Source organism: Cnephaeus nilssonii (genome assembly GCF_951640355.1).
Source record: "Cnephaeus nilssonii genome assembly, chromosome: 4".
NCBI classification, from domain to species: domain Eukaryota; kingdom Metazoa; phylum Chordata; class Mammalia; order Chiroptera; family Vespertilionidae; genus Cnephaeus; species Cnephaeus nilssonii.
This window is the reverse complement of record NC_137075.1, coordinates 22,949,109-22,971,966: the sequence shown is the minus strand read 5'-3', so window position 1 is coordinate 22,971,966 and position 22,858 is coordinate 22,949,109.

Below are 22,858 nucleotides of genomic sequence, written 5' to 3'. Positions count from 1 at the left end.
GTTTATATTTATTTACTTATTTTTAAATTTATCTTTATTGTTGAAAGTATTACAGAGGTTTGTTTTTTTTTGTGGTTTTTTTTTGTTTTTGTTTTTGTTTTTTTTACCTATTGATGCCCTTCACACACCCCACCCCTTCCCCCCTGGCCTTCACCACACTATTGTCTTTATTTTAATTTGCAAAGATTAAGCATTTTTATCTGCTGATGAGAAGGAACTAGTTGAAAGAGGAGAATGAAAGATTCTGGATGGAAAAAGGAATCTGGGGGAAAATGGGATCCAAATCACAGGTAGGAGAGATTGCCTGCTATAAGAGAAAAGCATGCTCTGTGATGAGAATGAGGGAGAAGGAGCGGATGAGTGTGGCTGTAGGTAAATTTATTTTCACTGTGGGAAAGGTTAGATCACCTACTAAGAGGAAGAGGCTGAGGAGTCAGGAGCTTGAAGACAATGGAGAGTATTAGAAATTGGCACTGGAAAATGGCAGGGAGTGTCGTCCCATGGAACGCTGCAGAAATGCTGAGCAGTGATGAGAGCTGGGTTGAGAATGAGGTCACCAGAAATTTGTAGTGGTGATCATCATGGCACTAAACATGGTATGTTATAATTATTCACAGGCCTCTCTAAAAGCACACGTGCCTGAAAAACTGCAGTATCCACTAAATTTTGAATGAATGAACAGACTCAACTTAAGTGAGCCTCCCAGCTAAAGGGCCACATCTCCTCCACCAACATAGTTTCATCAACTAAAACCATATGATAGTCATTTTGGATCTCTCTCTCTCTCTCTCTCTCTCTCTCTCTCTCTGATATTTTTAGTCTAAAGAAATGTTGAGGCAGAAAGTGTGCTTTCTTTTGCTTTTGCACAAGTTTATCATGTGTTACATATGTACGGTATGCTTTGAAATATGTGTATGCATTGATTAGTTTTCTAAAGATCACGCAGGCTAACTTGAGTCACCCGACTCCCATTCCACATACTCTGCAATGATACATGCTTTGTGACACTATCAGAGTACCAGACTTTTCAACAGGCCTTCAGTATTCCTTCCCTTCTTCCCTTCTATTCTTCCCTCCTTTTTCTCTCCTTCCTTCCTTCCTTCCTTCCTTCCTTCCTTCCTTCCTTCCTTCCTTCCTTCTTTCCTTCCTTCCTTCCTTCCCTCCCTCCTTCCTTTTTTTCCTTCCCTCCACCTTACTCCCTCCATCTTCCTCCCTGAGCATGGTAGACCTCTTGGAATATTTCTGACCTCTCTACTAAGCTGTCCCCCTGCTTCATTATGTTCAGCCCTCATTTGCACATGATGTTGACACCTGGTGTTTGGTGGCAGAAATGGCTGATAAAATTCCACACTAATTAATTTCATGTTTAATCTAACTGATACTTCTGTAGCCTTTGCAAATAACCTTTTTGAACAAAAACTGCAACAGCTCATTCCAAACCCGATCAAAGAGGTATGCATGACTCACAGCCACTAAATAAACATTGATGCCTGATGGCAGTAATATGGCTATTTATATTCAGAGCCTGATTTAACCAGTGGCATTCCTGTAATAAGATAATAAGCATGAGCTGTTTACTAGGGAAAAAGGAGAGTCTGTGGTGCTGGTGTTCAATAAAATCTCTTAACAGGCAAATGAGTCTCTGAAATTGGTTGGCAAATACATCCAGAATGAGATGTGCTAATTAGCTGCTGTTACCGATTTTCTAAAATAAAGAGTTTAAACTTAAATTAGCCCTGAAATTTAGTACAATAAAAACATACTGGATATATGATATCATGTTGAGTCTTATAGATTATGCCTAATATATGTCCAGCAATACAATTAAGAAAAAAGAACTCTGCACCTAAATCATCAGATTTGAAACAGAGACGGTCTAACAAGAGGTTTTAATTGTGGAGAATTATAAGCACAGATATTTGAATCTCAGGTTCAAACTATTTTCTATTCAGAGAGCATTTGTAGGTGATCCTCTTGGCTATAGTGGCAGAGATATCTATTACTCTAAGCACTTTAATTTTTAAATAGAAAAAGCAAAGGAATGCAAGAATTATCTTAATAGCATTTGGATACCCTTTAAAAATAGGTTAACCCATTTAAAACAAGATCTCAGAGCTTCTAGGTAAGCATGTAGGAGACAAATCTTCAGCATTCAGAAATAATGATGAAAGCGTCAGGCTTGTGACTCCTCCCAAACACCTTTCAGCTCTGCTCTTTTTCCCCCGGAAGTAAGAGCAGCAGGACCCTGGGCTCATTCCTTTCCCCTTCTGCTAGCACTGGATGAAGTCCCTTCCAGTTGCTAAGGGTGCATCTTGGAACCTCTATTTTCACTGCTTCCTTCACTGAGTTGGAAGGAACTGCCTCTATTGGAACCTGCAAATAATGAGATGATCTCAGGAAGACAGCCAACTATGTTAAAAAATTAAATCTTGCTTCTACAAAGATATGGCCAAGTCATAAGAGGATTCAGGTTGGGTCTCCATCATATTTTTCCCAAAAGATAAGTTTGAATTCAAGAACCTGTTGTTTGAATTTAGCTGCTGGAGATGATGTTTGTTTTCCCAGAGCAAATGGTCATTCTTTTAAAGTCAGATGGGCAGATGTTGGTGCTATAGCCCCAAAGTACTAATGTTACTAATGTTAACAATGAGTTCATTCATTCATGTGGCTTCTCTCTATCTGTAGTTGAACAGATGAAGGGTGATTACTTTTTGCTAAAGCATGTTTAGTCTTTATCAGACTATTTATTAATCAAGGGCAATTAATTAGGTATATCTTCATTTCCATTTCCAAGTGGGGCCTCCAGCTCAGGTAGCAATGTTTCTGGCTATTTACTGTTACCTAGATTTGTGGGAGACACCCTCATATAGGTTATGAAATAATGAAATTATAAACAGAATTATGAATCATGAACATGTGATCTGCCCTATATTTTTCTTTAGAATTACTTAAAGTTGTTTTGAAACCAACTCTGGCTAGCTTAATACAAAAAGAAATTTTCTTAAATTATTAGTTATCTTACAAAATGTAAGAAAGACTTGAATAGCCACACCTCAGAAGTACACGAACCACGGCAGTTCCAGAGACATAAAAACCAAAGTTTCTGGACTTATTCTGCTATTTTTGTAGCTCAGCAACAAATATCTCCTGGTTCCTTTGTTTCCTTGTTTTAAGATTCCATTTTCTTAGATAAGAAAATCTGATTGGTCCAGCTCGGCTCAAGCAAATGACCTGAACAAATCAGTTACGACTAAGAGAAAAGGGGGTCTGGGTCACATGGTATGACACGGCTTCTGTAGAAGTCCCCAGAAGCTGGAGGACAGCTGTCACGGGACAGCAAAGCCCAGGGTCCTCTGTATCGGTGCTCCTCTGAGTACCAGTCCCCAAAACAGTTTGATGTCAGTCCAGGATAAGGAGTTTGCACCAGAATCTAAATCAGCACCCAGTTTACTTTATTGGCAAAGTCTTGCTATTTTAAAAAATGTCAGCTGAACCAAAGACTGTGCTTAATGACATAGTTGGTTGACATTCTTGTTCAGTTCTTCTTACCTCCTCACGGACTAGTAGCAAAGAATTTACTCACGGGCAGCTGCCTATGGACCACCCCTGAACAGCAGTCCTTCTCGTCAAACCTTGTCTGACTCTGTGGGGCTCGTACCGGAGTAATCAAGAGCACGGACTTGGAAATCACCTGGGTTTCAGTTCTTGCTTGCTTAGTAGCTGAATGACCTTAGGCGAATAAATACTCCTAGCCTCATTTTCCTCATCTAAATTGGAGATAACAATACCATATTAGTCAGGACTCTTTCAACTGCAGGCAGTAGACATTCAAACCATGTGGTTAAACCAGATGAAATTGTTGACATCCAATCTGCAAAAATGGTCATTTCATATGGTTCAAACCAATAGCTTAAACTAAAAGAAATTTTATTAGTTTTATGAAATTGAAAAGTATCAAGTAGGACACACACCTGAATCTTGAGCTCAAGTGATTTAAGAGAAGCCCTCTCTTTCCAGCAACCAAAATTGGGTCATATGGCATAAAAGGACTCTAACTAGCCCTAATGTGGGTCATGCTTCCAACTCTGGCCCAATCACTGTCAAAAAAAAAAAAAAAAAAAAGATGTGAAGATTCACCATGAGCCAAGCTTGGGCCGTGTACTTAGGAGTAGGTAGGACACTGTGATTAACTCATTGACATGCCTGTCAGAAAACACTGGCTGTCTTGTTAATTCTGTCCCTAGTGTCCAGCACATAATAGGTGCTCCCCCAAATTAGGTAAATAAATAATTGGGTAAAAGAGTATTGAGAAGGCTCTCCAGTCAAAATAGGGGACAGACAAAAGCATAGAATTCCATGACCAATGCCTACATCACATGGTTGTTGTGAAAATTAAATAAGAGTGTGCTGCACATGGAACAGTGCCTGGCACATAGTGGCACTTTTATATGCAGTATAGACCAGGTCACTGTGGGAGGTTCATGTTTTCCATGCAGTAATTTACACATAGCAGGCACCCAGGTTTTTTATTGACTGAAAGAGTTAATAAGTGAATTTATGAATAGACAGTGAGCAATCTGGATCCCATACCTTGTTTTGGAAAATGTTCTTTATCCTATTGCTATTTTCACTTTAGCTGAAGTTTTGCTATGGACAACCAGACAAGAATCATATCAACAGGGCAAGAGCGAACAGGCAGTGAATTACAACTGGAGGCATTTTAGTTAAAGACCTATATTAGGAAATCTAGATCTGGAAAGCAAATCTTCAGTAAAACTTAAAGAGGCTAGTTTTTAACATAATTCTTCCTGGTGGAAGAAAAGAGGTGAATTTTCAGAGTCCTTTCCCAGCCCTGGCTGGTGTCGCTCTGTTGGTTGGGCATCATCCTGAGAACCAGTAGGTTGCTGGTTCAATTCCTGGTCAAGGACACATGCCTGGGTTGTGGAATCAATCCCCAGTGGGGGCCATGCAGGAGGCAGCCGGTCGCTGTTGTGCTCTCACATCGATGTTTCTCTCTCTCTCTCTCTCTCTCTCTCTCTCTCTCTCCCTCTCCCTCACCCTCTCTCTTCCTCTCTAAAAATCAATAAACTATTCTAAAAAAAAAAAAAGAGTCCTTGCCCAGGGACTGGCATCATTTGTATATCACATTCCAATCCAAGCAAGGTCAGAGGAAAGTGGACAGGAACAGGAAACATAATATCAAAATGTTTAACTCGGGGTGGAAGGGGAAGGGGAGAACAGGGAAGATCGGTAATGCCGTCAACAATAAAAAATGAAAACAAATTTTTAAAATGTTTAACTTGGAGATGTCCACAGAGCTTGTCTAGTCTAATCCCCTCTTTTTCTGAAAAGAGACTAAGGCCTGAAGAAATGAATTATCTCAGGTTCAGGCTATGCTCCTGGTAAGGGACCAGGCTCGGTCCAGATCTTTTTAGTCCACGCTCAGTACTCATCCTTCACACCACACCACAGGAAGTGGTGGCTCACCAAGTCCCAGTGGTGCCCCCATCACCCATGTCAGGTAGACGGAAAAGCACATCCTCAGAGGGTTAATTAGTAAAGAACCTTGTGTGACAAAGGGTCAAAAGGTGGGGCTCCGTGTGCGCTGTAGGATAATCTGAGTCCTACTCTTGGTCACAAACCCCACGTATTGCTAACCTACACCTTCCCATCGGCCACCTGAAGAGAATTCAAAACATGTCTAGTATGTTTTTTAATTATGTGTGTATCAAGCAATTTGAGCAAATAACAAATAAGCTTATTATTTGAACACTTCATCTATATACATAAAAAGCCAGTGTCTGTGACGACCGTGACAACCTAACGACCGGTCACCATGAGGTGCATTGAGCACCTCTCGGTCCCCCCCACCCCCAGCCTGAGAGCAGGGCGGGGCGGGACTGGGGACTGGCGAGTGGGCTGAACAGCTGACCTCTTGGTCCCTGCCCCCAGCCCACAGGCTCCGATGGATCAGCGATGGTGAATGGGGGAATTGGGGTGGGTGGCGGAAGGACGGGGCTGGCTGTCAGGCCTTTGGGATCACCAACTCATCCCCCGCTGCTCCAGGGCTCAGCTGAGCCTGTAGGAAAGCAGAAAGCAGAAGCCGGGGACCTCACCTCCTTGTGTGTGTGCCGGGCCGGCAGCTGATGGAACCCGCTCAGGGCCGCTCATGCCGGGGCAGGTAGGTCTCAGGCACGCCCCACAGCTTCCGTCAGTGCCAGCGCCCATGTAAGCGGCCTCGAGAGGGCAGCATGTTCCATCACTGGCCAGCCCGGTGCACGCGCATGGAGGTGAAGTCAGGCCTGAGCCCCCAAGCAGCTGGGGATGAGCTGGTGATCCCCACGGCCTGACAGCCCGGTGGTGGAGGCGGCGTTCGGCCTGGGGACTGGCGATCCTCCTGATCGCAGGAGGCTAGAACCTAGGGACCCTACCTGCACGATTTCGTGTGCTGGGCCTCTAGTTTTCTAATATAAAAGTCAGGACCCATGAATCTGACAAAGGATATTTGAGCCTCTGTGAACAGGAAAAATACAGATTTAGGTGCTGAAATGTTGACTTTGTGGGGCTAATGAGGAGCACAGGCAGAATATTTGCAATTGGGACAAATCCAGGGCCTGTGTTCACCTACAGGGTATGGGCTTCATATTTGTGGCAGACCGTTAGTTACCCACCCTGAATTGATTCTCTCCTTCCTCACTGGAAGAGCTCCTATATTAGCTGGGAATGACAGGATTCCCCCCTTTTATTTTAATGACTTACGTGAAATGTAAGTAAAGTACATTGAAGCTTCCCAGAAAGCCCCGTTAAAGGGACTGGCAGGCGTTTCTGTCACTTTTCTACATCTTCTAGATGCTGATCAAATGGCTAGCTCTCCAGAGAACAGACTATAAACATGGGGTGAGGATCTATCCTAGCAACTGTGGAATAGTGAGCTGCAAAGAGTTTGGGTCCCCAAAACCTCATGGCATCACCACATCAGCCCTACACAGCCCACCTCTGGACATCTTATTAGATGACAGGAAAATAAAGCCCTGTCCAACTTACACCAATTTTCAGATCAGCCAAGTATAGTTTCTGACTGATACAAACTCATGGCATGTTCTTGGCAACGTAAGTTTTTTAGCCCTTTTGTGCCTCACTTTCTTACTCTTTCAAATTGAGTAAGAGTATTAATCAGATTTAGAGAACACATAATACAGTGGTTTTCTAATTCTGTTAACTGAAGTCCTAGGAATTTTTTGGATTAGGTAGTTCAAAGGATTAAAGGGGTAAATATATGGGTATCTGAACTCCACCAATATTGAATCAGAAGAGTTCCTTTTCTATTTTATTTTTATACTGAGCTTCCAAGTAAGATTTCATTTGAAGGGAAAAAAGAATTTAAAGGCTAAAATAATTTGAAAATCACTGGCATAGAAACATTTAGCCCTTCATATGTGAGAAGGACACTTGGGGCATACCACTGCTTCTGAACTTACATTTTTCCAACATTGTCCATGGACCTGGTGATGCCAGTTGAATTCTTCTTGAGACCAATATTCCACACTTGTAATCCAGCCTAAAAGATTAGTCTGGGGCCACTGAGCAGTGCCAAGTGTCCTGATCCATTCAGGAATAGAATTAGTCATCCTGCTGCCTTCATGCTGTGCTCTAACCCCTTAAAGAATAACTAATGAGCCTGAGAGTTGTGTACAGCTGCTCTCTGAGCTGCTAAATAGAGAGGAGGAGTCTGGGGAGCTGTGTCCATTAGGAAGGTAACTTTTTTTTTAAACACATCTATTTTCTTAATATATTTTTTTGTTGATTTCAGAGAGGAAGGGAGAGGGAGAGAGAGATAGAATCATCAATGATAAGAGAGAATCATTGATTGGCTGGCTCCTGCATGCCCCCTTTTGAGGATCAAGCCCACAACCCGGGCATGTGCCCTTGACCAGAATCAAACCCAGGACCCTTAGGTTCACAGACCGATGCTCTATCCACTAAGCAAAACTGGCTAGGGGATAACATTTTTAAAAAATCTTTGAAATAAGCCAGACAGGGAAAGAAAAATACCACATGATCTCACTCATTTATGGATAATAAAGAACATTATAACCTGATGAACAAAAAGATAAATACAGAGGCAGAGAAAGATCAAACAGACTGTCAAATTACAACGGGAAGGCTGGGGAGAATTGGGGGGAGGAGGGGGTAAGAGATCAACCGAAGGACTTGTATGCATGCATATAAGTATAACCAATGGACGCAAGACATGGGGCGGGGTGGGTAAGGGCATGTGCTGGGGGCGGGGGGGGGGTAGGGGAGGCCGGGGGAAGGTCAATGGGGGGGGGGGAAGGAGACATATGTACTACTATTTGTAATACTTTAAACAATAAAATAAAATTTAAAATGTTAAAAAAAAACTTAATCTTTGAGAGTATTACAGATGGTCCCCCTTCTCCCCCCATTGCCCATCCTTCACCCAGTTACAGCCCTGACCCGCCCCAGGCCTTCACCACCCTATTGTCTATGTCCATAGGTAATATCTTTGGTTAATCTCTTCCTGCCCCCTCCTCCCTTCCCTCTGAGATTCATCAGTCTGTTACATGTTCCCATGCCTCTGATTCTACTTTATTCATCAGTTTATTTTGTTCATTAGATTTCTTGTTCATTTATTTTGATCTTTAGATTCAATTGTTGATAAATATGTAATTATTGCCATTTTATTGTTCATATTTTTTATTCTTCTTCTTCTTCTTCTTCTTCTTCTTCTTCCTCCTCCTCCTCCTCCTCCTCCTCCTCCTCCTCCTCCTCCTCCTCCTCCTCCTCCTCCTCTTCTTAAAGAATACCCTTTGACATTTCATGTAATACTGGTTTGGTGGTGATGAATTCTAGCTTTTTCTTGTCTGTGAAGCTCTTTATCTGCCCTTCAATTCTGAATGATAGCTTTGCTGGGTAGAGTAATCTTGGTTGTAGGTCCTTGCTAGTCATCACTTTGACTATTTCTTGCCACTCCCTTCTGGCCTGCATAGTTTCTGTTGAGAAATCAGCTTACAGTCATATGGGTGCTCCCTTGTGGGTTACTAACTGCTTTTCTCTTGCTTCTTTTTAAGATTCTCTCTTTGTCTTTAGCCCTTAGCATTTTAATTATGATGTGTCTTGCTGTGGTCCTCTTTGGATTCCTCTTGTTTGAGACTCTCTGTGTTTCCTGCACTTATAAACCTATTTCTTTTACCAGGTAGGGGAAGTTTTCTGTCGTTATTTCTTCTCCTTCTGGCACCCCCATAATCCAAATGTTGGTATGCTTGAAGTTGTCCCAGAGGCTCCTTACACTATCTTTATATTTTTTCATTCTTTTTTTTTCTTTTTGCTCTTCTGATTAGGTGATTTTTGCTTCCTCATATTCCAAATCTGATTCTCAGAATCCTCTGCTCTACTGTTGAATTCATATAAATTATTCTTTATTTCAGTTAGTGTATGCTTAATTTCTGACTGGTCCTTTTTCATGTCTTTGACATTCTCATTAAGATCCTTGAAAATCTCACTAAGTCCCTTGAAGCTCTCATGAGGATCCTTGAAAGTCTTATCTTCGGTAAGATCTTGAAAGTCTCACTAAGTCCCTTGAGTAAGCTCTCATGGTTTTGAACTCTGTACCTACTAGTTTGCTTGCTTCTATTTCTTGCATTTGTGACATGTTTCTTTGTCTCCACATTTTGGCTGCTTCCCTGTGTTTGTTCCTATGTATTAAGTAGAGCTGCTCTGTCTCCTGGAATTGGTAGAGTGGCCTTGTGTAGTAGGTATTCTATAGGGACCAGTGGCTCAGCCTCCCCAGGCACGTAAGCTGGGCACTCTATGTGCATCCCTGTGTGGGTTGTGTACACAGTCTTGTAGTTGAGCCTTGATTGCTGTTGGCATCACTGGGAGGAATTGACCTCCAGGCCAATTGGCTGTGAGGACCAGCTGCGACTACAGTGGGAGAGCTGCTGTGCAGGACACACTCCTACAGAGCAGGACTATCTTTTCACTCAGTGGCTCTTGTCACCTCTGATAGCCCTGACCTCTCTGACCCATCAGACTCAGTGTACTTATTTACCCAAGAGGCCAGTAGCCTTCCATATGGGAAAAAGTTCTCATCTGGTATTTTTAGAAAGAAAAGAAGAAAGAAAAAAGTTCTGGGCCTTTCACATAACTTTGACTTCTATTCAAGGTATCTCTTAGCAGATCATCTCACCTGGGGCCTGTGGAAAGAGTTAAACTACAAATATCCTGGGACCTTGGACATCAGCCTTGATCTGGCTGAACCCCTCAACCACCACAGAAATAGCTTCATACCCCCAGATATTAATACACCCAGGGCCCTTTGATTATAGAAGGCTGCCCTGTACACTATGCCAACTCAAATAAGAAACAACTTAGGGCTGAGGACTGGTGTCCATACGATCAGAGCCACTAGAGCAATCCCAGACCCTAACTCCAAATATTTTTTCCAGCCAATTTGGAATTCAACTTTGACTTTACAATCAAGCTGCAGCTTATTCTGCTCAAGTCCTTGGCTCTGTTTCTCTGAGCATGATCACTGCCTGTCTGTTCCTCTCACTTTGTTGGGGTCATGTCCCTTTGCTGAGCCACAACTCCCTCATGAGACCTTGTCTTTAACCCTTGCTCACTCTGTACCCCATCTCTATTCCATACATGCCTATTTTATTCACTCCCGGCTGCAAAAATCCAAATTCTCTGTGGATGATCAGGCTCTGTCTGTCTCCCTTTCTCATGTTCTCAAACATCTCTACCCAAACACAGTTCACTCCAGCAGATCTTTAAAATAGAATATATTTTATTTGCATTGCAATTACCTTTTTCTTTTTCCACTCTTCTCTCTCACCCCAAGTTTACCTCTGCAAACATATCCTTCTGAGTGGGTTTTTGAATAATGATGGGAGAAATAAAATAGGGAAGTTGACATTGAAAATCAAGAAAAAGAATTTAGAGAGTAGAGTAGATGGGAGGTCCTGTTCTCTATTGGATTCAGTGAGACAGATGGAAGCACTAAATATTGTCTCTTGGCCCTCGGCATCTATTTCCACCTCTTTCTATGGGTCATGGAGGCTGGGAGGCTTAAAACCACATTTTCCTGACTCCTTTTCTGCTAGGGTTTTAGATGTAATTTATCTTCTGCCATTAGAATGTACTCATGTGCTATCTGGCATACAGAATGAAGTGGAGGTCATTCTTTCTGGGGCAGTGGTGACTGATGAGCATGCTCCCACAAACATGACCTTTTGCCATTGGCCAAGATTCTACACTCCACTGTCTGATGGCCCATCTCATGGGTATTGGGCAGCTGTCATACTAGCAACAGTTTCCTGACTTCTGGGTAAGAGTAGAGAACAGATAGAAGAGAGAAAGAAGTCTTGTTGGATTCAGTAAGATGGAACAAGCCACATGCTCTTGACTAGAAGAGTTCTAGTTTCTTACCTGCTAGCCTATTCACCCAAAATAGGGCCAAATAACTGAGACACTATTCCTTATAAATGAACTTTAAAATCAGATAGTATTGAAATGACCGCTGTTCACAGGATGTAGGTTTCATTCATTGCTAAAAAATCAATCAATGTAACAGACCATATTAATAAACTAAAAAGGAAAAATCATGTGACTGTATCAATTGATGCAGAAAAAAAGCATTTTATAAAATTCAACAACTATTCATGATTTTTAAAACTCTCAGAAAACTAGAAATAGCAGGAAATTTCCTCAATTTGACAAAGGACATCTACCAAAAAAAAAATCTACAGCTAACATTATATTTAATTGTAAAAGATTGAATGCTTTTTCCCCTAAGATCAGATACAGGGTAATGATGTCTGCTCTTCAACTGTGATCTAACCAGCTCAGTAAGGCAAGAAAATGAAATAAAGGTATATAGGTAAGGAGGAAAGAATTAAAACTGCCCCTTCCTTGCATATGTCATTATGGTCTATATAGAAATCCCAAGGAATCTTAAAAAATATTTCTTGAACTAATAAGTAAGATCAGCAAGGTAGCAGATACAAGATCAATATACAAAAATCAATTGTAATAATGGAAAAATTAGTTGTGTTTCTATATTCCAGTAGTGAAACAAATTAAAAATATAACACCATTCATGAGCATCAAAAAATATAGCAATGGAGTGAGTGCTGTCCTCGGGTCTCGTAGCCAGTTCTGAGGTAAGACACCGCTCCATCCTGACTCTAGTAAAGAGGTCAGGAAACCTTGAGTAAAGTTGCAGGTATTAATTTTGGGTAGTTAATTACATTCTTTCAGCATTCATCTCCCTGAAGTTTTCACTGGGCAAATCCTTTAGGAGGACATCCCCATTAGCTATTCATTTTTCTTTCTCACTGACGGGAGAATGAAGTGATTGTTGGCTGTGTCACACAACTCGTTGAAATTCACCCCTGGGTGAAGTGATCCTCAAATAATTACCAAATGTAGTTCAGGTAACTGAATTAGTGAATTACACCGGCTCCTTTGAGATGAAAGACTCTTTAGGAATGTGAAATACTTTGGCTCTTTGTTATTAATAACCTGAACAATGAAAGAACCCAAAGTAGTACTCAATATGCTCCAGGAATGGAAAGACTAAAATTAAAGAATGCAATTGATTTTCATTTCCCATACTTTTCATTTTCTCTCCTTTTCATTTCAATAGTCAGGACTGAATATGACAAGTCATCAAATCCCCTCTGATGTTAATAAAGCATCAACTATAGAGCTCTGGCAAGAGAAAAATTCAGCTGAAGTGTGGCCAGTAGGTGGTTTTCCTCCTTTCTATAATTTATTACAATTTCCTCTCACCCACTCTATTACATGCTCTACAGATAGAAACTCTCTACTTTGACCTGCTTCATCTTCTTCTGCCTGAGTCTAATTTTCCAAAAGGAACTGTCTCAACTACTCCTCCACCCTCAGACAAACAATTGCAGTCATCAATTGTGCCCACCAGCGGAATGTAGGCTTCCATAACCTTAGTGCTCCAGCCTGGGTGTGAAGACAGAAGCATAGAGAGGAATCCCTGGCAGATAGCTTGACCTTGGAACAGGGGGATGGGCAACTGGAGAAGAAGGGGATAAAGGCTGGCAAATCTCTACCTGAGGATGGTAGAGAGCTAAAAATGAACAAAAACTAAACAAAAACCCTCATACATAAAGACAACAGACTGGTGTTTACCAGAGGAGAAGGTGGTGGGGAGAGGATGAAATGGGTAAAGGGGGTCAAATGTACGGTGACAGTTGGGAACTAGATTTTTAGTGCTAAGCACACTATAGCGTTTACAGATAATAATTATAATGTTGTATATATGAAACTAATATTATAAAGCAGTGTTACTTCAGTTAAAAAAAAAAAAGAAAATGACCAACAATACAATAGAAAAATGGGTAAAGGATATTGTGTTGGGTGATATGGATTGGAAATATCTATTAAATTACAAATATACATAAACTTTGATTTAGCTATTCTATTTATAGGAATCATTTATAATAATTCTATTCGTAGCAATTTTATTTAACTAGAGGCCTGGTACACAAATTTGTGCACGGGTGGGTTCCCTTGGGGTGGCCTGCAGAGATCAGGTCCCAGCTTGTGCCCCCAGCCTCGCAGCCCTGCAGCCCCTTCTGGCACTCTGCCTTGGCCTGGTGCTGTCCCCTCAGTGCCTGGGAGCCAGGTGGCGGCCCCGCCCCCTTCCGCTGCCACTGGTGGCCGTCTGCAGGGCGATTGGTGGTGTGATCGGGGCCCACATTCACACCCTCCTTGACCTGGCACCGCCCACTCACCTGCTCCACCAACCCGCCGTGGTCCCACTCTCGTCGGGGCCCATCAGGGCCGGCAGTGCCTCTACTGCCGCCTGCTGCCAGCACCATGTTGCTGATGCCTGCCATGATCCGCGCCGCCCCCTGGTGGTCAGCGCACGTCATAATGAGCGGTCGAACTCCTGGTCCAACGACCGCCCGAGGGAACAATTTGCACAGCGCAGAATGCTCAGGCCAGCACACAGAGGCAGTAAGGGGCAATCAGGCCAGCGGGGGGCCTAATTGCCAGGGATCGGGCCTAAACCGGCAGTCGGACATCCCACAAGGGGTCCCAGATTGGAGAGGGTGCAGGCTAGGCTGAGGGGACCCCACCCCCGGTGCACAAATTTCATGCACCAGGCTTCTAGTCCTATATAATAAAAGCCTAACATGCAAATTGTTCCTTCGACCGGAGTTCCGCTGGGAGTTTGACCGCTCAACTAGTCACTATGACCCGCACTGACCACGAGGGGACAGACACTCTGACTTGTAGGTTAGCTTGCTGTGGTCGCTGATGGGCTAGACTAGAAAGTAAGGTTTGAGGTGAGAGCCCTCAGGAAGCTCCCAGGGTTTGGCCTGAGCCCCTGGTGGAGGCAATCGGGGGCAGGAGCCAGGAGGGACTGGGTGGCATGGAAGGCTGCTACGGGTGATCCAAGAGCCGTGGACTGTGCAGCCCTCCGCAGCCTGTGGGGTTCTGAGTGTGCAGTTTATAATCTTCAGAGCTGCTTCTTTTTATTTATTAAGTTTCACTAACTACTCCAGGAGAGTGGGTAGCACCATTACAGGGGGACTGGCCAGGTGCTCCTGCCTGAGGCCAAGAGGCGGCCTTGGGCTCCTGGGGATGAAGCAGAGAGGGGGGCGGGGCTGAGTCGGAGAAACCAAGTCCAAAACTTGAAAGGAAGTGGGAGGCAGCAAGGGGCAGAGGGTGACAGCTGCGCAGAGGCCTAGAAAAGCTGCTGGAAGGGGGCAGCTGAGAAGCCTGGTGCCTCTTCCATGGGACAGGCTCCACGTCCCTCCCTCCTCCTCTCCCTCCTCCTCTCCATGACCCATCCACCCAGCTATCCTCCAAGCTCCACCTGGGCTCACCCCGCACAGCCTTTGGGGAGCTCTGCCCCTGGAGGAGAAAGGGGGAGGCTATAGACAGGAGGTTGCAGGAGGAGGGGGCAGAGCAGGGCTCACCAAGTTAGATGGAGGGGAGGGAGGGAGGGAGAGACCCCACAGGACTGGGGACAGAGATGGGCAGGGAAGGAGGGCCGTGCAGAAGCGTTGCCCTTGGTTGAAGTAGAAATCCTGACCCACTTTACAGACCCCAGCAGAGTGTGTGAGGGGGTGGGGGAGAGAAAAGAAGGTGTGAGGGGACTGGATGGATGGAGAGCAGCGAGGTTTAATTCATGGCCTATTTATTTTTATTTTTGTTAATATATTTTTATTGATTTCAGAGAGGAAGGCAGAGAGAGAGAGATAGAAACATCAATGATGAGAGAAAATTGATCTGCTGCCTCCTGCACACCCCTTACTGGGGATTGAGTTTGCAACCCAGGAATGTGCCCTTGGCCAGAATTGAACCCAGGACCCTTCAATCCGCAGGCCGTGGCTCTATCCACTGAGTCAAACCATCTAGGGTGACCCATGGCCTATTTAAAACCGCTGCAGTAGGCTGAGCAGGGGTCTCACCAGGATGGCGTTACCTGATAATGAGGGTGTCTCCCCTTATGTTGGGGTAATCAGAACTGCAGCAAAGTAAAAACACACTCATGGAGCCTGCAAAGGGTTTCCACGCACACGATGCAATTTACTTCGTGTGGCAGCTGAAGAGGGTGAGCAGGGCCTTGGAAGGACATGAGGTCTCCAAGACCAGAGGCTGGAGGGAAAGTGTATGCCGAGCATTAACTTAAAGCTCACTCCCACATCTAACTGACTTTGTCTTTCAGCATCCCGATGACAGATTTTTCCGATAAGAAACTGGGTTGGCTCAGCTTAGAGTAACCCGAGGATTGGACTCCTGGCCAGCTGTTGATGCCCACCCATTTCTGGCCCAGTTATCCCACATGAGAGGTTGAGTCCTGTGTCATGGAGCACTGCCCCTTTTGCAGGCTATGGGCCAGGCCTCCCCTGGAGAGGCCACAGGAATATGGTCAAAGCTTGGCCTTTCCGATGTAATCGGGTCATTTTTGCCTCCCTTTCCTGCCTGGGAACCCCTTGAGGACAGGAAATTTAAGTTTTATTGTCTTGTTCTGTTCTTATTCATAAGTCTTCACTGAATATGGGTCTCAATGCCTGAGGCCACATAGATATTTCAAGATGTTTGTTTAATTAAAGGTAATTAGTTATGCTTTATAGAATTGCATCTATTCAGCAGACCAAGACAAAGGTAAATGTTTATACTGCTTGCTCTATTCTTTCTGGACAAAGTGGTATTTTTTTTAATTTAATAAATCTTTATTGTTCAGATTATTAAAATTGTTCCTCTTTTTTCCCCCATAGCTCCCCTCCACCCAGTTCCCACCACACCCTCTGCCATTACCCGCCCCCCCTCACTGTCCTCATCCATAGGTGGATGATTTTTGTCCAGTCTCTTCCCACACCCCCACACCCCTTTCCCCCGAGAATTGTCAGTACACTCCCTTTCTATACCCCTGATTCTATTATATTCACCAGTTTATTCTGTTCATCAGATTTTTTTTATTCACTTGACTTTTAGATTCACTTATTGATAGATATGTATTTGTTGTTCATAGTTTTTATCTTTACCTTTTTCTTCTTCTTCCTCTTCTTAAAGAATACCTTTCAGCATTTCATATAATACTGATTTGGTGGTGATGAACTCCTTAACTTTTTCTTATCTGTGAAGCTCTTTATCTGCCCTTCAATTCTGAATGATAGCTTTGCTGGGTAGAGTAATCTTGGTTGTAGGTTCTTGCTATTCATCACTTTGAATATTTCTTGCCACTCCCATCTGGCCTACATAGTTTCTGTTGAGAAATCAGCTGACAGTCATATGGGTGCTCCCTTGTAGGTAATTATTTTTCTCTTGCTGCTTTTAATATTCTCTCCTTGTCTTTTGCTATTGGCATTTTAATTATGATGTGTCTTGGTGTGGTCCTCTTTGGATTCCTTTTGTTTGAGGTTCTCTGTGCTTCCTGGACTTGTAAGTCTATTTCTTCCACCAGGTGGGGGAAGTTTTCTGTCATTATTTCTTCAAATAGGTTTTCAGTATCTTGCTCTCTCTCTTCTTCTGGCACCCCCATAATTCTGATGTTGGTATGCTTGAAGTTGTCCCAAAGGCTCCTTACACTATCTTCATATTTTTGGATTCTTTTTTCTTTTTGCTTTTCCGGTTGAGTGTTTTTTGCTTCTTTGTATTTCAGATCTTTGACTTGATTCTTGTGATCCTCTAGTCTGCTGTTAGATCTCTGTATAATATTTTTTATTTCAGTCAGTGTATGCTTAATTTCTAGTTGGTCCTTTTTCATATCCTCGAGGGTCTCGCTAAATTTATTGGCCTTTTCTACAAAATTCTTGAAAAACCTTATAACCGTAGTTTTGAACTCTATATCCAGAGGTTTGCTTTCCTCCATTTCTTTCATTTGTGATCTGTTTCTTTGTCTCTGCATTTTGGCTGCTTCCCTGAGTTGATAGAGTGGCTTTGTGTGCTAGGTATCCTATAGGGCCCAGTGGCTCAGCCTCTCCAGTTACCTGAGGTGGACACTCTTGGTGCACCCCTTTGTGGGCTGTGTGTGCAGTCTTGTTGTAGCTAAGCCTTGATTGTTGTTGGTATCACTGGGAGGAATTGACCTCCAGGCCAATTGGCTGTGAGGATCAGCTGTGTCTACCCTGGGAGAACTTCTGTGCTGGAGACACCCTTATGAGACAACACTTGCAAAAGCCTCTGTGCTCAGCTTGGATGGGACAGAGTCTCAGGGCAGAGCAGACAGCATTGGTTTCCCATCAGCCCTGCCCTAAGAGGCCCCCGGGTCTCAGTGTCCCGTGTTAATCGCTGCAAACACCTCTGAGAGAAAGCTGCCCTCGAGTTTCACCCACTGCCAGACAGTCCAGTTTCTCCCCGAATGAGTCTGGGTCCCCAGAGTCTCACCCGGAACTGGAGTTCAGTGCAGTCGGGAGCTTTTGTCTCCCTCCCACTTGAGAAAGCCAGCCGCGTACTCAGTTGCCTGCCCTCTCCGCACGCACGCCTCGGTACCTCTGCCTTCCGCAGTTCCTCTGAGTCTCAGTGTGCTTTTTCTCTTTCCTTCTAGTTGTAGAATTTCCACTCAGCCAGCCTTCCTGTGGTTCTGGATGATGTCCATTTTGTCTTTTAGCTGTAGTTTTGAAATTGTTGTGCAAGGCAGCAGTTTAGGTGTTTACCTATGCCGCCATCTTGGTTTCTCTCTCAACAAAGTGGTAATTTTAAGTTGACTTCTTTCCCTTAGCTCATTCTTGGAAATAGCAAAGAGACTGGAAATAGCAAACAGACTATCTGTATATATTTTATCAAAATGGCATTCATAAATCTACACAGCCTCACCATGGTCCAGGATCCATGTCTCCAAGGTAAATAGTTCCCTGATCTATACTCTCTCTTTTGGTGTCCAAACTTCCATACTCTGGCTCACACTAAGTTCCTCCTTGACACACAAAGAGGCTATTTGGACCATCTTTTCTGCCTGTGGTTAATAGTTTCCTTTAATTTCCTTTTTTTAAAATGCATTCTTTTTCCCCCAGAGAAAATCTTATTTTGACAAAAACAATCTGATGAAGTTTCTTTTAGGAGCCTTTTTAGCTTTCTAGAAATTTCCTTTGCTTTAGCTATAGCTGGTTTGTTGAGGCCCTTTCCTAATAGCCTCTCTTTTCGGTTTATCCTTCCCCAAGTACACAGGGCTGTGCTAGAGCCTGTTGGAGATCAGAAATAAAAAGGGGCTTAAATACCTGCCTCTGTGGTCACAGAGCTCACAAAGTCTGAAGACCCTGCTGGGCCACCATGCAGAGAGGACCCAGGAGCCATCAGTGCCTCATCAGAGTGAGATTCGCATACCAAAGGGTCGGAGCCTGAGAAACCATGCTCTCAGTCTGGTGGGAGAAAAATGATCATGACTGTGCTAATCAGATGGACAGACTTAGCCATGGGCAGCAGAGGAGAGAGAGGCCAATTTCTGAAACCATGCTCTTTCTCCCAAGTCAGGGATCCCTCTTGGCTCATATAAAGACCTCACAAGGTAGTATTAAAGCCACCCCAAGGGAGAAATATTAGGTAGAGAGCATGTAGAGACTGCTTTATATCCTGTAAGGCACGGCATCATAATTCCTTCTGTGATGAATTAGAAGTGCAGAAACCTAAGTCAAATACTTTCTGTCCCCAAACCACAGCTGTTTCTAAATTTAAATGTTAATAATCTCCTCTCCTCTTTATATGTAAGAGTCCTGGGTGCTGTCAAAGGGCTGTAGAAATGGTAAGCCCTATGCAAGGGCAAGACATTATTGTAACCCTCACTCACAGTTGTGTACACACACACACACACACACACACACACACACGACGTATACACACATATTGCCTGCACCTGTCCAGAGAGATGAATGGCTCAATTGCCCAGCAACCCGTGCCTAAGTCCAGTTCCACGCTGGCTAAATTTCTAGAGAGCTAAAACCCTGACCAGTATTAATAATGTGTTCACTTCATCATTTACAGCCCTAGTTCACCGAGGAATGGCTAAGGGAGACTGGGGTCCCCTGCATGTGGATAGGAGATAGTTGCCAGGGTCCCCATCAGGTACTCAGAAACGGTGAATGAGTGGACCATGTGAATACATGGGGCCACTGGGCAGTTTGACCAACATTAGGACAAAGTCAAAACATTTTGTTCTGGAGTCATGGGCATCCACCTGAGGGCCTAAGGCATAGGCAACTGAGATGGAATTTGGACCTTTCCTCCCTGAAAAATTACCCTTCCACCCTCACCCAGCCCTTTCCCAATGTTCCCCTCACTCTGGTGAAAACTCCCAGCCAGCCCAGACAGTGTCCCACCCACTCCAGCTCACTTCCCATTCATTTGTTAATTCATTCAACATCCACTTAGGCTCCTACTGTATGTCAGTCCCTGTGCCAGGCCCTTGACATATAGGCTTGACAGATAGTCCTGCTGGGAACGGGGTAGGAGTGTCCCTCTGTTCCTCTCTTTCCAGGCACATTCCACACAAGGTCATCTCTTCAGAGAACCATGGCTTCTCCATTTCTTCTTTCTGAGGCCTCACCCCAGTGCAGTAGCAGTGGCTCAGAAAATCTCTGTCCTTCCACTTGCATTATAGGATTTTATTTTTTAAAGCAGCAGCAGGAGTGGCAGGAGCCTTACCTTCCAAGAAGCCTGTGGCTTAGGGTAATATTTACATGTATTTGCATTTCCTTTGTACACACGGATTGGGAAAGGATGGGGAAGGGAGTTTTGCCAAGGAGTGAAAATGCACCCTGGGCCAATCCTCAAAGGGCTACTGCAGTTGCCAATTTAAAATCGAGAAGCAACTGGTTTAGCTGAAATTCAGGCAAGTTCTGTTGCTCCCACCCTGGCTCTCCTTCCCCTGCAAGCTCCAGCTCCTTAGCTGGCCTGTGCATCTGTTCGCTTCAGATGGGTGAGCTATATTTTGTCTTGGTCTTACATGCACTAGAAGTTTTCTTTCTCCTCTGATTCTTCGGGTTTTGGTCATTTTCAGGGAGTGCCATGGGCACCCTCTGGTGGCTTGACTAAACATTTTACCTGCAAAAATGGTCGTTTATGAGGAATGGCTTGATTGTACAGTCACGCTCTTTAGTCGGATGTTAAAAATTGTAAGTTTATTTGCTGTACTTTGTATCGCCTCTTTTATCACAGGATACATGGGCCTGGGGCTGCAGCTTGGCCCCTCGGGGGGAATGGTACCTTATAGAAAGGGCAGAGCCAAGAAACCGGCCATGATCTGTGGGTTGCAGCTTTTCCTGGTCAACCTGGGTGAGGGTGAGGATGAGGGAAGCCCTTTGGGTTCTCAGAGGACTCACCCCCAAAGGAAAACCTGCTGTGTTCCCAGAGCATACCAGCTGCTCTGAATGGCTTTCTTCCCAGAATTCCTGCTCCTCTACCAGCTGAGGGTACCAGGCAGATATTCCTGAGAATCTTTCTGGTCTCTGGAGAAGAGTGGGGCCAGGGAGGGAGGAGTAGAGGCAGGAAGGAGAGCCATCCACCTGAGGGTGCCCCCAGGCCCTAACATCCAAGGATCTGACCAGCATCACTGCTCTGCCACACAATAATGCCACCACCTGCTGTTCCTTAACTCTTTCTCCAAGGATCTCCTTAGTCTCAGGACACTCCCCAATTCAGTTAATGCTGCCTTCATTTTGCACACACACACACACAAGGCTCAAGGAGCTTAAAAGTACTAGTGGGACTTCACTCAGCCTGTCAGCACAGCCAAGACCAGAGTTTTCTCTCCTTCTGGGCGGTGCTCCAAGATATTCACCAGTAGCTGCTGTGGCTCTCAGCCTCCCCCACACCCTGCACTTGACCAGCGGACAGAGCAAGCCAGGCTCGAACAGGCAAATGATGAGGAGACCTTTGTAAGGCACAGCGGCTTAGCAATGTCACAAGTGGGTTCCAGAAGCTGGTAAGAGGACCAGGTTGTTCAGATTCCACACGCCACAATCTTAGGCCTCAGCCTTATCATTTACCTGGAAACAAAGAGGCATTGTCAACCAGGAGCAGTCTTCTTTATTGCCACCATTTTTCACTTGCTTTATTTCACAACCAGGCCGCAGGGCAGAAGGGAAGCCCAGCTCCTGGTGAGCCATTAGTCACCCCACAGTCACAGTGGCAGCCTTCAGCTGGCTGGGTCTGAGAGTGTCGCTGGGGGACGTGGGGGGGGGGGGGGGGCGGGAGGGGAAGGGGGAGGCCGAGGTTGGGAGACATTGTCTTTAGTGGGCAGCCCAGAAGCTGAGCTCTGACTGGAGCAGAGCAAAAACCAAAGAGGCCAGTATGACCACACCTGTGGGAACAGACAGCTCAACTACCCACAGAGCCTCCAACCTGGAGGCAGAGCAGTCCGGGGATCTCCTATTGAATCTGAATTGAGCATGTTGGTCTCTCCCTCTAGCCTGTGCTCCCAGCAGAATGCCCTACGATGGCAAGGGTACTCTATACCAAACGCCCACGCTGGCATGTAGCAGGCTTCAGGCTCGCTAGGTGCAGCCACCACCCACCCTAAACCCTTTGCATAGCTTAACTCCTTACTCTTGGTGACAACCAAATGAAAGAGGTGCTGCCGTTACCCCCGTAATAGAGGACACCAAGACAGAGAAATCAAATAACTTGCCCTCCGTTATATCGTCAGCGGTGGAGTCAGGATTCAAACCCTAACCATCTGGCTCCAGAGCCTGTGCTCTTAGCCCACTCCAGCCCGTTGTTTGCCTCAGTCTACGGTATGAGCTCATTACCCTTCGCAAAAGCTGCACATGTGTACTGGTCTCCCCATTTCACTGGTGAGAAAACTGAGGCATAAAGGAGTTGAATAAGGTTATACAGCTGATAGGATACAGAGCCAGAATTTGAGTCCAGGTAGCTGAAGTCCTGAACCCCAGCTCTAATAATCACCTAGTCATCACTCCCACCACCCTTTACGCCAGGGCAGTTTCCAAAACTTCCACTCACTAGGTTTTGCAAAATCCCTGCTGGGGAGCACCACTTGGCTTCGCGGCCGGCTCGAAAGCCCAGGGAGTGGCCCTCCTGCCCCGCGAAAGGCAGACCTGAAGGGGCTCCTCCCGCTCTGTGTTCTGCTCCAGGATCTCTTCCAGATACTAGTGGGGTCATTGCCACCGGCCTCTGACAAGCAAGGTAACACCAGTCTTCATTGTGTCCAGTCACCCAGAGTGTTTCTATCTCAGGCTTCCAGCCCTCTCTTCCTCAACCAAATTATTCCAATTTCGCTGGAAGCACAAATATTTATTTTATGGGACATAAAGACATATCATGCTCCTCAGACAGCCACTCAGGAGGTTGGGGAGTAAAAAGCTCAGCCCTAACACCGCTCCTGAGG